We start from the raw sequence: 12,667 nt of genomic DNA, 5'->3' as shown, positions 1-12,667 counted from the left end.
CCAGCTACCTTCTACTAGGGTTCAGATCACAGCAGCATGCTTTGCAAATGTTTAGTCATCAAATTAATCTAAGGGAACATCAAACCTTGGGTGGCAGGTCCAGGTACAGACCCATGATTCCAGGCTGCATTTCTTAGAATGTGCAAAAAAGAGATTTTATTCTTTCCCCATAAGGCCAGAAAAGAGAAAAAGGAAAGAAGCTGTCTGAAACACCAGTCAGGATTTTTCCTTTATAACTGATCCTATTTATATTAAGGAAACTTATTTTTATAAAATGAGAATCATGTGTTAAATGTACATTGAGATGCTTATTACTTGAAAGAATCCTAGAGTAAATCCTTTGGCAAACATCATTCCTGCCAAAATGTATTAGATTTATAAATACCTTCAGTGCTTTCTTGAAAAAAAAAATGCATTATATAAGTGAAATATAAAAGATTAAAATGAGTAATAAGTTCTAAGGCAGGTGCTGAGAGGTACAGAGAGGAGGGTCCACAGCAAGGGAGACGGGGTTGGGTGACAGCCAGCAGCCCCCACACACTACTGGCTCGGAGGAGAAAGGGGGCCTGAACCTGACACATGACAACAATACATTTAAAAAGATAAGCTAATAAACAAATTAAACATACGCAAACCGCCCTCCTTAGTTGAACTCACAGTGGCAATAAAACTGCAGAACTGCATTCTTGGGAACCCAAATCAGAAATAAATAACAAAGCAACGCAGCTCCTGGGGGTGTTTCCAGATTAAGGCTGCAAACACTGTGGTTTCTGGTTGTGATGCAGTCTCCCTGGGTCCCCAGGCTGAGGGGATTTGCAAGCCCTCCCTCTTTCAAGGTCACTCAGGCTGCTGTCCAGAAAATGTTAAGTCATTACATTTTCTCCTCTTTGTCTTCAGACCTTTCTGGCTTATTCCCCACCACCCACAGCTCCCTGGTGAGATTTTGCTAAAAGCTGGAGAAGTTTTCTGCTGTCGGGATTGATAAAACAATAGAATTCTAAGGAAGGCAGCTCCTCTTTCACAAATGAGACATCAAACACCAGGAGATTTGGTGCATTTTAGTCACGTTTTTCTGTTGTGTCCTGCTCTATCCAGAAACTCAATATCATTTACAGCTTAAGGAATTCTGCACCATGAATGTCTGTACTCCGGGCCTTTCTTTTACTGATCCCTGAAAAATCCAGGGTTTTTGCTCTCCTGGGGGCCTCACGAGTCAGGACACATTAGTGGTTTCTGAAAGTATGAACTGGTTCTGGATGGCAACCTGTACTTTCTGGGTTTGGGGTAATTCCTTCCCACGGCTAAGAACGTAGTACTGCCTTACCCTCTGACGGGATCAGGGCAAAGTGGAATCTGGAAATTGAGCCTCCAGCTGCCAGCCAAGCCACACCCCTGGCTGCAAATGATCCCACCTTCTTGTTGACCCCAAGCTGCAGCCCACCTGGCAAGCCTACCTACCTGTTTCCAATCTGTATACAGACATATGCAAGTGGGCCAGCGGCAGCCTTGACATCAAACATTTTATTTAACACAGTAATTCTACATCTGTAAGCTTATCCTTAGAAAATAAAAGGACAGGAGCAAACGGAAATATGGAGAAAATGGAGTTCCCACTGTGGCGCAATGGGATCGGTAGTGTCTTGGGAACACTGGGACGCAGGTTTGATCCCTGGCCTGGTAAAACGCGTTAAGGATCCGGCATTGTCACAGGTGCAGCTTAGGCCACAACTATGGCTCAGATCTGATCCCTGGCCCAGGAATGCCATATGTCACAGGACGGCCAAAAAAGAAGGAGAGAAAAAAAAGGAGTATGGACAAAAGATGTTCACAGCACCTCTGTTTACAAGGAGAAAATAGGCTGGATTTCAACAAAAAGGGTATTACGGCATCACTGGTGCTGGTAGTGGGACAGTCTGGCCTCCCTCCTTCCAGGTGAGGGTGACAGTGTCTTCCCTGCCCCGGGGAATGAGGCCATGGCCTTGTTTCAGCTGATAAAGAGCAGGCAGAGATGTCCTGCCACCTCCTGGAGGGAGCCTGACCATGATTGCTTGGCCCCTACACCTCCTCCTCTCCCGTGTAGCCCCCTGGAACATTCTCTGCAGGGCCAACTCCATCAGTCTGTGTCCCAGAGGCCCTGCTAAACCCCAGTTGGAACCAAAATGGGAGTGAATGATAAATTTGTGTAAGTCACTGTGACTCTGAAATTGCCTATTACCAAAACCTAACAGAGTTTACGGTGATTGACACAGAAATGGGCACCTGCAATGGGCTGCTGTTGTAAATAATATTAATTTATACAGACTTGGCCTCAGGGGTTGTGAGAATGGGAAGGACATTCTTATCTGAGGCTGGGAGGATGGTTAAAGATTAAAACAATTTTCAGTGAGCACCTGACGGCAGATCCTGCACTTAATCACAGGGTAGAGGACACAGTGTCAGTCAGGGTGTGTGTAGGGTTCGCTATTAGCTGGATTTGGTAAAGTAAAACCAGAAAGATGAGCTCAGAAATGAACTGGCTGATCTAAAGGAGACAGAGTCCATAAATTTAGGGATTTACCAAGTATAAGACAAAACAGCTTCTAATCCCCAAATATTAGTAGATTAAACCAAGAGGGGGATTGAAGCTACAAAACAAGTTTAGAGGCAAGGATCTATGAGTTCCCTGGTGGCTCAGTGGGTTAACAATCTGGCATTGTCACTGCTGTAGCTCTGGTTACTGCTGAGGCGAGGGTTTGACTTCTGCATGCCATGGCCATGGCCAAAAAACAAATAAAGGTAAGGATCTAATGAAGGATAGAGCCCTTACTCTATTGTTGTACGTCATGGATATATTAAAAGTCCAGGGATTATTTTTAGTTGGGCAAAATGGCCTGGAGGAAAAATGTAAAGCCTAAAATCTAGGGGTAAGGCACTTCTGTGGAAGCCTGATAGGCCAAAGGAAGCTACCACAAAGACGAGTATGAGAGAAAGGTAAATAAATACTATATTTGCAACTCTCCCATAAATCTAAAATAATCTGAAAACAAAAAGTAAACAAAACCAAAATAATTGTAAATCTGCATTCATTAGCACAAAAGGATATTTCGTAAATGTTCAGGGAAACAAAAAATATGACTAGCATTATCCACATATTTGTACAGAAATAAATAAGTCTTCCCGGGTAGACATCAAGAGTGGTTCTTTGGAAACATGGATTTATGTTGATTTATTTTCTTACTTTTTCCTTTTTTTTTTTTTTTTTTTTGGTCTTTTTAGGGCCATACCCCCTGCATATGGAGGCTTCCAGGCTAGGGGGTCCAATCGGAGCGCTAGCCTCTGGCCTATGTCACAACCACAGCAATGCCTGATCTGAGCCAAGCCTGTGACCGAAACCACAGCTCATGGCAATGCCAGATCTCTAACCCACTGATCAAGGCTAGGGACTGAACCCATATCCTCATGGATACTAGGTGGGTTCATTAACCACTGAGCCATGATGGGAACTCCTCGATTTATTTTCTTTTGTTTATTTGTATAATCTTTTAAAGAAGATGATCATATATTATGTGCATAATTCAAAAACTTCAATTTTCATATAAATTTATTATTTATATATTATACAGGCAGACCTCAGAGATATTGTGAATTTGGCTCCAGACCATTGCTATAAAGTGAGTATCACAATAAAGTGGTAAGTCCTACCATTTTTTTAAGTTTACCAGTGCACACAAAAGTTAGGTTTATGATATACTGAAGTCTTTTCAGTATGCAATAGCATTATGTCTAAAAAAAAAATGTATATAGAGTTCCCCTCGTGGCTCAGTGGTTAACGAACCCGACTAGTATCCATGAAGATGTGGGTTCAATCCCTGGCCTCGCTCAGTGGGTTAAGGATCCAGTGTTGCTGTGAGCTGTGGTGTAGGCTGCAGACACAGCTCAGATCCCACACTGCTGTGGCTGTAGTATAGGCCAGTGACTACAGCTCTAATTCGACCCCTACCCTGGGAACCTGCATATGCCACAGGTGCGGCCCTAAAAAGAAAAAAAAAATGTATGTACCTTAATTAAAATACCTTATTCCTAAAAATACTAACCATCATCTGAGCCTTCAGCAAGTTGTAAACTTTTTGCAATAGTAACATCAAAGATCCCTGATGAGAGGTTGAGATCCAGATGGTGGAGTGTGAGGACACTTCAAAAATAGGTCTACAAGTGGAAACGTTCTCATTGAAAACAACCTGGAAACAGGGAGAGACTCTTCTACAACCAGGGCCATAGAAGGAGCCACAGGGCATCAGGCAGGAGGGAAGAGAAGTGATCAGCTCACAACGAGCTGGAACTCTGCTCATGAAGACCACCCAAAGGCATACTTGCTCCCAGGAAGGAGGCAGAAGATGCAGACTGGAACTGCCTGAGGCTCTGGCCCATTTCCTGCCACTGCCCCAGGGTGTGCCCCAGCCCGCCACAAGCTCCTGCGTTAGCTGCTCTGGCTCCAGCAGAGCTCCACACTAGGACAAAGGCTGCCATTGCCAAGAAGGTGCAGTTGTGGGAAATGGAGCCTGCTCAGACCCAGCATTGCATCTGAATGGGGAAAGGGTGGCCATTACTGCTTTGGAGGCCACAGATCCAGGAGCTGTCTGGAGCTCTAAGGTGTGGAGACCATACCAAAACATGCCTCAGACCACACTGGGTGCCCACTCCTGCCCTTCTTGCTTCAGTGCTGCTCCCCCCTGGGGCAAGGTACTGTAACTGGGAGGTGGGAGAGTATATACTTAGAAAGAATGGAACCAGCTCAGGCTAAACACTCAGGGATTCTGCTCCTTGGAACCTGGTTCTGCCCCCAATAGGACAATGATGGTCAATGAGCACAGAAGTGTGGTTCACACCTGGCTCTGGCTGTAGCCCCTCCATCTCTATACCCAGCTTCTACCAAAGTGCCAGCACACCATGGGGAAAGATGTGATCCACACTCAGGTCAATTCCAGCTCTCCCACCAAAGCCAGTGGGCACACAAGAACTGCATAGGGATGTTCCCACCCAAGGAAATCCCTTCAAGGCCTGGACAGGTGACTGTTTCAACTAATTTGACAGCGATAGAAAAAGTTTAACAAAATGAGAAGACAGAATTTGTTCCAAACAAAAGAACAAGGGAAAAACTCTGGAAAAAACAACTAATAAAATAGAGATAATCTACAAGAGTTCAAATTATTATTAATAAGAATGCTAACTGAACTCGGGAAAAGAATAGATTAACACAGTTTTAATTTTAACAGAATCAGAAAATATAAAAATCAACCCATTCGCGCTGAAGAATATAATAACTGACATGAAAAACACACTAGAAGAAACAGCAGACTAGGTGATAAGGAAGGATATATAAGTTATCTGGAAGGCAGAATAAAGGAAATCACCCAGTGAGAACAGCAAAAAGAAAAACAAAATTTAAAAAATGAGGATAGTTTAAGAAACCTCTCACACAACATCAAGTATATTAACATTCACATTATAGCGGTCCCAGTAGAAGAGAAAAAAAGAGGTCAAAAGTGTATTTGATGAAATCATGGCTGAAACTTTCCTGAAGCTGAAGAAGTAAACAGACATTCAGGTTCAGGAAGCACAGAGGGTCCCAAACAAGATGTACCCAAACAGATCCACACCAAGACACATTATAAATAAAACGGCAAAATTAAAGATAAAAAGACAATTCTAAGGCAGAGAGCAAAAAAGACTCATATACAAGGGTAACCTCATAAAGCTCTTAGTTTATTTTTTATGATTTTTCTGAAGAAACTTTGCAGGTTAGAAAGAAGTGGCATGATATATTTAAAGTGCTGAAAGGAAAACCTAGGATACTCTACCCTGTTAGGTTATCATTCTGAATTGAAGAATAAATAAAGAATTTCTCAACAAGCAAAAACTAAGAGTTTCATCAAGAGTAAACCAACCCTAAAAGAAGACCCAAAACAGTCCTGAGGGAAAAAAAAACAAATCTAGAGGTATACTGGGCCCTGACTTCAGACTACACTATAAAGCTACAGTGATTGGAATAATATGTACTGTCATACAAATAAACACATAGATCAATGCAACAGAATAGGGAGCTCAGAAATAAACCCATATACTTATGGTCAACTAATCTATGACTAAGGAAGTCAGAATAAAAATGAGGAAGACAGTCTCTTCAATAGGTGGTATTGGTAAAGCTGAACAGCTGAACATAAAAGAATTAAATTAGAACAGTTTCTCACACGTTATATAAAAATAAACTCAAAATGGATTAAAGACCTAAATATAAGACTGAAAACCATAAAACTCCTAGAGGAAAACATAGGTAGGACACTCTGTGATATAAATCATAGGAATATTTTTTTTGGATCTGTCTCCTCAGGCAAAGGAAACAAAAACAAAAATAAACAAATGGTACCTAATTAAACTTAAAAGCTTCTGCACACCAAAGGAAATCATCAACAAAATGAAAAGACCTACAGAATGGGAGAAAATATTTGCAAGTGATGTGACTGACAAGGGGCTAATATAAAAAATATACAAATAGTTCCTATAACTCAGTATCAAAAAAAAAAAAACCTGATGAAAAGATGGGCAGAAGATCTGAACAGACATTTTTCCAAAGAAGACATACAGATGGGCAAAAGGTGCATGAAAAGATGCTCTACATAATTAATTATTAGAAAAATGCAAATCAAAACTACAATGAGGTACAAGCTCACACCAGTCAGAATGGCCATAATCAAAAAGTCTACAAATGGGGAGTTCTGGTTGTGGTGCAGTGGAAACGAATCCAACTAGTATCCATGAAGATGCAGGTTCAATCCCTGACCTTGCTCAGTGGGTTGGGGATCCAGCGTTTGTGTGAGCTGTGGTGCAGGTCATAGATGCAGCTCAGACCCTGAGTTGCTGTGGCTGTGGTGTAGGCAAGCAGCTATAGCTCCAATTCGACCCCGAGCCTGGGAACTTCTATATGCCATGCGTGCAGCCCTAAAAAACAAACAAACAAACAAACAAACAAAAAGGCATACAAATAGTAAATACCAGAGAGGGTGCAGAGAAAAGGGAACCCTCCTACACTGTTGGTGGGAATGTAAGTTGGTGTAGGCCCTATGGAAAATGGTTCTAAAAATAAAACTACCATATGATCCAACAATTCCACTCCTGAGTATTTACTGAAAGAAAATGAAAACACTAATTTGAAAAGATAATGCACTTAAATGTTCACAGAAGCATTATTTATAATAGCCAAGATATGAAAGCAACCTGTGTGCCTATCAACAAATAGATAAAGAAGGTGTGTTGTATATATACAATGGACGACTACTCAGCCATAAAAAGGAATGAAGTTTTGCCATTTGTAGCAGCATGGATACAACTAGAGATTATCATACTGAGTGGAGTAAGTCAGAGAGAGGGAAGAAAAATATTATATGCTATCTCAATCATGGAATCTAAAAAATAATACAAATGAAATAATATAGTAAAACAGAAATAGACTCCCAGATACAGACAACAAACCAGTTGTTACCAGAGGAGAGAGGGGTGGGAAGTAGAGACAAGAGAAGGGTAGGAGATTAGAAGGTACAAACTACTATGTGTAAAATAAATACGTTACAAGGATATATTGAACAGCACAGGGAATGTAGCCAATATCTTTAAACAACTTTACAGTATAATCTATAAAAATACTGAATCAATATGTTTTACACTTGAAATTAATATATTGTAAATCAACTATACTTCAATGAAAAAGAAAAAGAAAAAAATGACCATTGATCACAGATTATAACAAAATAACAATGAAAAAAAAACTTGGAATATTGGGAAAATTACCAAAATGTGACACAGAGCCAAGAAGCAAGCAAATGCTGTTGCAAAAATGGCACCAAGTGCTTGACACACAGCTTCCCCAGATCTCCAATTTGTTAAAGGATTTGTTTATGAGAAGTCATAAAGCAAAATGCAATAAAACAAGGCCTGTCTGTATATATTTTATATATAGTAGTCATATATGCTGTGACATTATAAATCCAAGAATGAAAAGGATGTTGGCATTCTCTTGTGGTGCCGTGGGTTAAGGATCTGGTGTTGTTACTGCAGCAGCTTGGGTCAGTGCTGTGGCACAGGTTTGATCCCTGCCCTAGGAACTTCCACATGCCATAGGTGCCCCCCCCCCCAAAAAAAAAGAGAGGAAAGGATTTAACTGACATGCTCAACTAGATTTATCTTCAGGTTCTTTGAGGTTAAGTTTATCACTTGACCATGTTTTGTGCACTACATTTCACCATTCTCCCAGGTGTAGCCCCATACTTGATGTGGTCAGTGTGCACTGCGTGCCAGGCTCTGGATTAAATGATGCACATGCAGTTATTTATTTCATCTTGATATCACTTGAGGAGGCAGACACTATTATCTTCTCACATGGACCCCCACTGCTCCCTATAACAAAGCTCTTTGCCAGTTACGTGGTACAGGGGTACACCATTCCTGTGTTCTTACAACAGGACTATGTGTAATTTCCATGGTGAACCAGAATACATTTTATTTATCTATCCAACAGTTGATGGATATTGGGTTGGTTGCACTTTTTGGCTATTATAAAAAATGCTATCAAATATTCATATACAAGTTTTTGTGGGGACATGTTTTCATTTCTCTTTGCCATATACCTAGATGCAGCTGCTGGGTCATACAGAAATTCTGTTTAACTTCTTGAGGTCCTGTCAAACTGTTTTTAAAAGAGGCAACATTATTTTATATTTCTACCAGCAGAGTGCAATGGTTTTAGTCTCTGCTTCCACACCAACGCTGATCATTTTCTTTTGGTTCCAGACATCCTAGTGGGTGTGAAGTGATATCTCATGGTGGTATTGATTTGCATTTCTCTAATGATGGATATGTGGAGAATCTTATCATGTGCTGTGGGCCATTTATACATCATCCTTGGAGAAATGTCTACTCAAGTTTTCTGTCTCTTTTTTATTGAGCTATTCATTTGTCTTTTTTTCCTTTGTTTTTCTTTTTTGGCCACCCTGTAGCACAGGGAGCTCCCGGGCCAGTGATCAGATTTGAGCCACAGTTGTAACCTACGCCGCAGCTTCAGCAACACTGGATCCTTTAACCCACTGTGCTAGGCTGAGGATCTAACCTATGTCCTGGTACTTCAGAGACACCCTCAATCTCATTGTGCCACAGAGGGAACTCCTCGTTTGTCTTTTTTATTGACTCGTAAGAATTCTTTATATTTCGTGGATATAAGTCCAATGATACATTTTGCAAATATTTTCTCTCATTCTGTGGGTTGTCTTTTTGCTTCCTGGAAGGTATTGTTTGCAGTGCAAACATTTTAAATTTTGATTTGGTTTAACTTAGCTCTTGTTTTTTTTTTTTTTCCTTTAGTTGCATGTGCTTTTGGTGTCATAGGTGGTAGCTTTCTGAAGAGAGGGAGCTGTTGGCAGCCCTCCACCCCCTACATGGATGAAGGGACTCAGGAGGAGGTTAGCCCATGTGGAGAGAGTGACAGTCACTTGGAAAAGGGAGGAGAATATGTGAGATAGAGACACGTGTTGGGGGTGGGGGAACACATGTGGCTGACCTCTGGGACCAGCACACCTGAAACCAACTGGAAACCTTGGGACCCCAGGAATCTCTTTCCCAGCTCTGTCCTGTTTCAGCTGTTTGCCAGCAAAAACACAAAGAAACAACAACAAAGAAAACAACAAATCTGATCAGTGTGCCCAGTTTACAGATGAGAAAAAAAGAGGCTCCGAGAGGGCCAGGTCACCATGCAGCCCCTAGAGGAACTAGGATTCCAGCCTCCCTGGGGGACTGGGAATGAGCATCATAAATCAGCAGACAGGCCTTTTTATTTGCAAAGAGGTTCACAGAAAACTTCCTTTCACTAGCACACTGTGTCAGGCACCCAGACTCTAACCTACGGTAGATCAGGGATCCGAGCTAACAGAGCCCTCACCTTCAACCCTGGAGGCCATGGTCATGCCGGCCAGTCCAGTTCAGTCACACAGAGAGGATGAGAAGGCCTGTTGGACCCAAGGGGTTAAATCTTGAAGAAAAGGCAGTAACATAAGCATCCAGGAATTATCCAGGTGTAGATGGAACCTCAAGGCAGAGTAAAGCTGATGCCCTAAGGAAGCTGCCAAAGTCACCATGGACCATGAATGGTCAAAACAATATAGGAGTTCCCTGGTGGCCTAGCAGTTAAGGATCTGGTCTTGTTACTGCTGGCCTGGAAAGATCCCTGGCCCTGGGAACTTCTGCATGTCATGGGAGCAGCCAAAAAAATTTAAAAAAACAAAACTACACAAAACTCAATTGTATACATTTTCTGTGTGGAAAATTCTAAAATGTCTACTGTTCCATATACAAACTAGGGAGTGAAATGAGACAAAAAGCTTGGCAGATGGGGTTGGGATTTCAGTGTTGAAAAACGCTGGTTCAAAGGATGCACCAGCTCATGTTTCAAAGACGAAAAACGATCTATACACAAGACACAGCTCCTCGGGCCTCTCCGCATCTCTCTCCATGTCAGCCACCTCCCCTCAATCGTACTAACCCAGGCTTCCAGGGCAGAAGCCACTCTGTCTCACCCCATAGGCTTTAGACGCAGATCATTCTACACATAAAACAGTAAATCACCCTGAACAAAATAATGAATCTAGACACTTGATCATCAAAATCCAGTCTTGCCAGCAGAGAGGATATATTTATTCTGAAGGAACTAAAATGACTTATTGCTCTGCTTCCAAGAGTCACCTAAGATTTCAACATCTCCTGGCAAAGAACAGGTGAGCAAGAAGTTAACGGAGGCGTGCTTCCAGAAGGGCACTACCTCCTGAAATTGATAAGAAACATCTCCACTCACTTTCTTCTCAGAGAAACACAGATGAGGATCCTGGCCATGAATTTAATTTCTCAAATTGCAAACATGCTTTAGAACCTAAAACTCAGAAGATAAATCCATGTGGTTCATGGGAGGCTAGAATCTCAAACTGGCTGGTCCTGGATCATCATTTGCAGCCCTAATCACATGCTATAAAAATGTTTTGCAATGCTCCACAAAGGGAATCTTATTTAGAAATAGCAAGCTGAAACATGAACAGCAACTAATGGCATAAACTGTGATATGTCATTAATCTTGTATCCTCAAAAGTCCACCCATTCATTTGCTCATTCATTCACTCATCTATCTTTCTACTTTCATTGGGCATCTTCCAGACAATCCTAAAAGATGGCTAGGTAGGCAAAAAACTCTGATAGTTCAAGGCATGAAGACTAGAGTAGAGGGAGTTCCCTGGTAGACTAGTGGTTAAAGGATTCAGCATTACCACTACTGTGGCTTGGGTCACTGCTATGGCACAGGTTCGAGCACTGGCCTGGGAACATCTGCAGGCTGTGGGTGCAACCAAAAAATCAAAAACACAAACAAAAAGACTATAGTAGGGACAGGATTACACAGTAGGCAGACCATCTGCTGGATTATCAACAAAGCAGGGCCCTTGTTCTGCTTCTGGAACAAGCCCCTTCCTGCTCAAGATTCTGAAGCATGTTCCCCAGCCTGGCAGGCTCCAGATCAGCATCCCAACCTTATCTGAGCATCTCCTCCCAGAGGCCTTCCTTAGCTCTATCTCCTCTCTGCTTCACCTGCTTCATTTCCATAGCAACTCTCATCACCTGTTCATGAATGCCAGCTCACCAGGCATTCCCAAGCCCTACAGCACACCGAGCACTGGTAATCAGCATGTTTCATTCAGTACAAAGAAAGGGAAGCAAGGCTGTGACATCAAAACAGAAAGAATGCCTAAATTTCAGAGAAATGCTTCTTTGCACTAGGAGACTAAAACATTGCTCTAATGGTGACAAAAATATTATGCGAAACCTTGAAGTTATAGCCCTCATTTTGTAAAAAAGCACTTTTAACTTGGAGACTATGGACTGTTCTACTACAAAAGATGAAGACAAGGAAAGGAGCTGGAGAGACAGGGAGTTTGGGCTTGGTAGATACAAACTATTACATTTAGAATGGATAAGCAATGAGGTCCTACTGTACAGCACAGGGAAATATATCCATTCTCTTGGATAGACCATGATGGAAAATAACATAAGAAAGGGAATGTATGTGTATATGTATGTGTGAGTGTGTATATGTATGAATGGGTCACTTTGCTGTACAGCAGAAAATGGCACAATATTGTAAATCAACTGTACTTTAATAAATAAAAAGTATTTTAAAAATAGGTAAGAAGGAGCTACTATACAGCACAGGATAACCTACTCAATACTGTGTAATAACCTATATAGGAAAAGAATCTGAAAAGGAACGGATATGGGTATACGTATCACTGATTAATTTTTCTGTACACCTGAACTAACACAACTTTGTAAATCAACTATACTTCAACAATTTTTTTTTAAAAAAAAGAAAGATGAAGACATTGTATCCTTGCATGGCCCCTCCTTTTCCCCTCCCAGTGAGTTTCTTAAATTATGTTACTATTTGTAAGGTGTATATCATTTATACTATGTGCTGCCACTGTAATTCACATAGATGGATATTCTTTCTTATTTTTATATTTAAACAGATTTGGGGTTCACCACCCATCTTATCACAAGCTCTGAACTGCTATGCACTTCTGTTTTGGCTGGATTTCAACATTCAATG

General features: G+C 41.4%; 1 protein-coding gene and 1 long non-coding RNA gene across 10 annotated transcripts in view; one reads left to right on the top strand and one right to left on the bottom strand.

The window, feature by feature from the left end:
- OTUD7A (OTU deubiquitinase 7A) overlaps positions 1 to 12,667 on the bottom strand; it is a 313,215-nt gene that overhangs the window by 262,450 nt on the left and 38,098 nt on the right. The gene's annotated exons all lie outside the window — the stretch shown is intronic.
- LOC146406803 (uncharacterized) lies at positions 3,218 to 6,567 on the top strand. The gene is made up of 2 exons (XR_014840504.1): positions 3,218 to 3,449; positions 3,834 to 6,567. It is a non-coding gene; the product is annotated as an uncharacterized LOC146406803 (long non-coding RNA).

The sequence above is a fragment of the Sus scrofa genome, chromosome 1 (genome assembly GCF_054392235.1).
Source record: "Sus scrofa isolate SSC_HxYL_T2T_F1_AM1 chromosome 1, Sscrofa_HxYL_maternal_Yorkshire_Landrace_v2.0, whole genome shotgun sequence".
Lineage (NCBI taxonomy): Eukaryota > Metazoa > Chordata > Mammalia > Artiodactyla > Suidae > Sus > Sus scrofa.
This window is presented reverse-complemented; position numbering and strand designations above follow the sequence as displayed.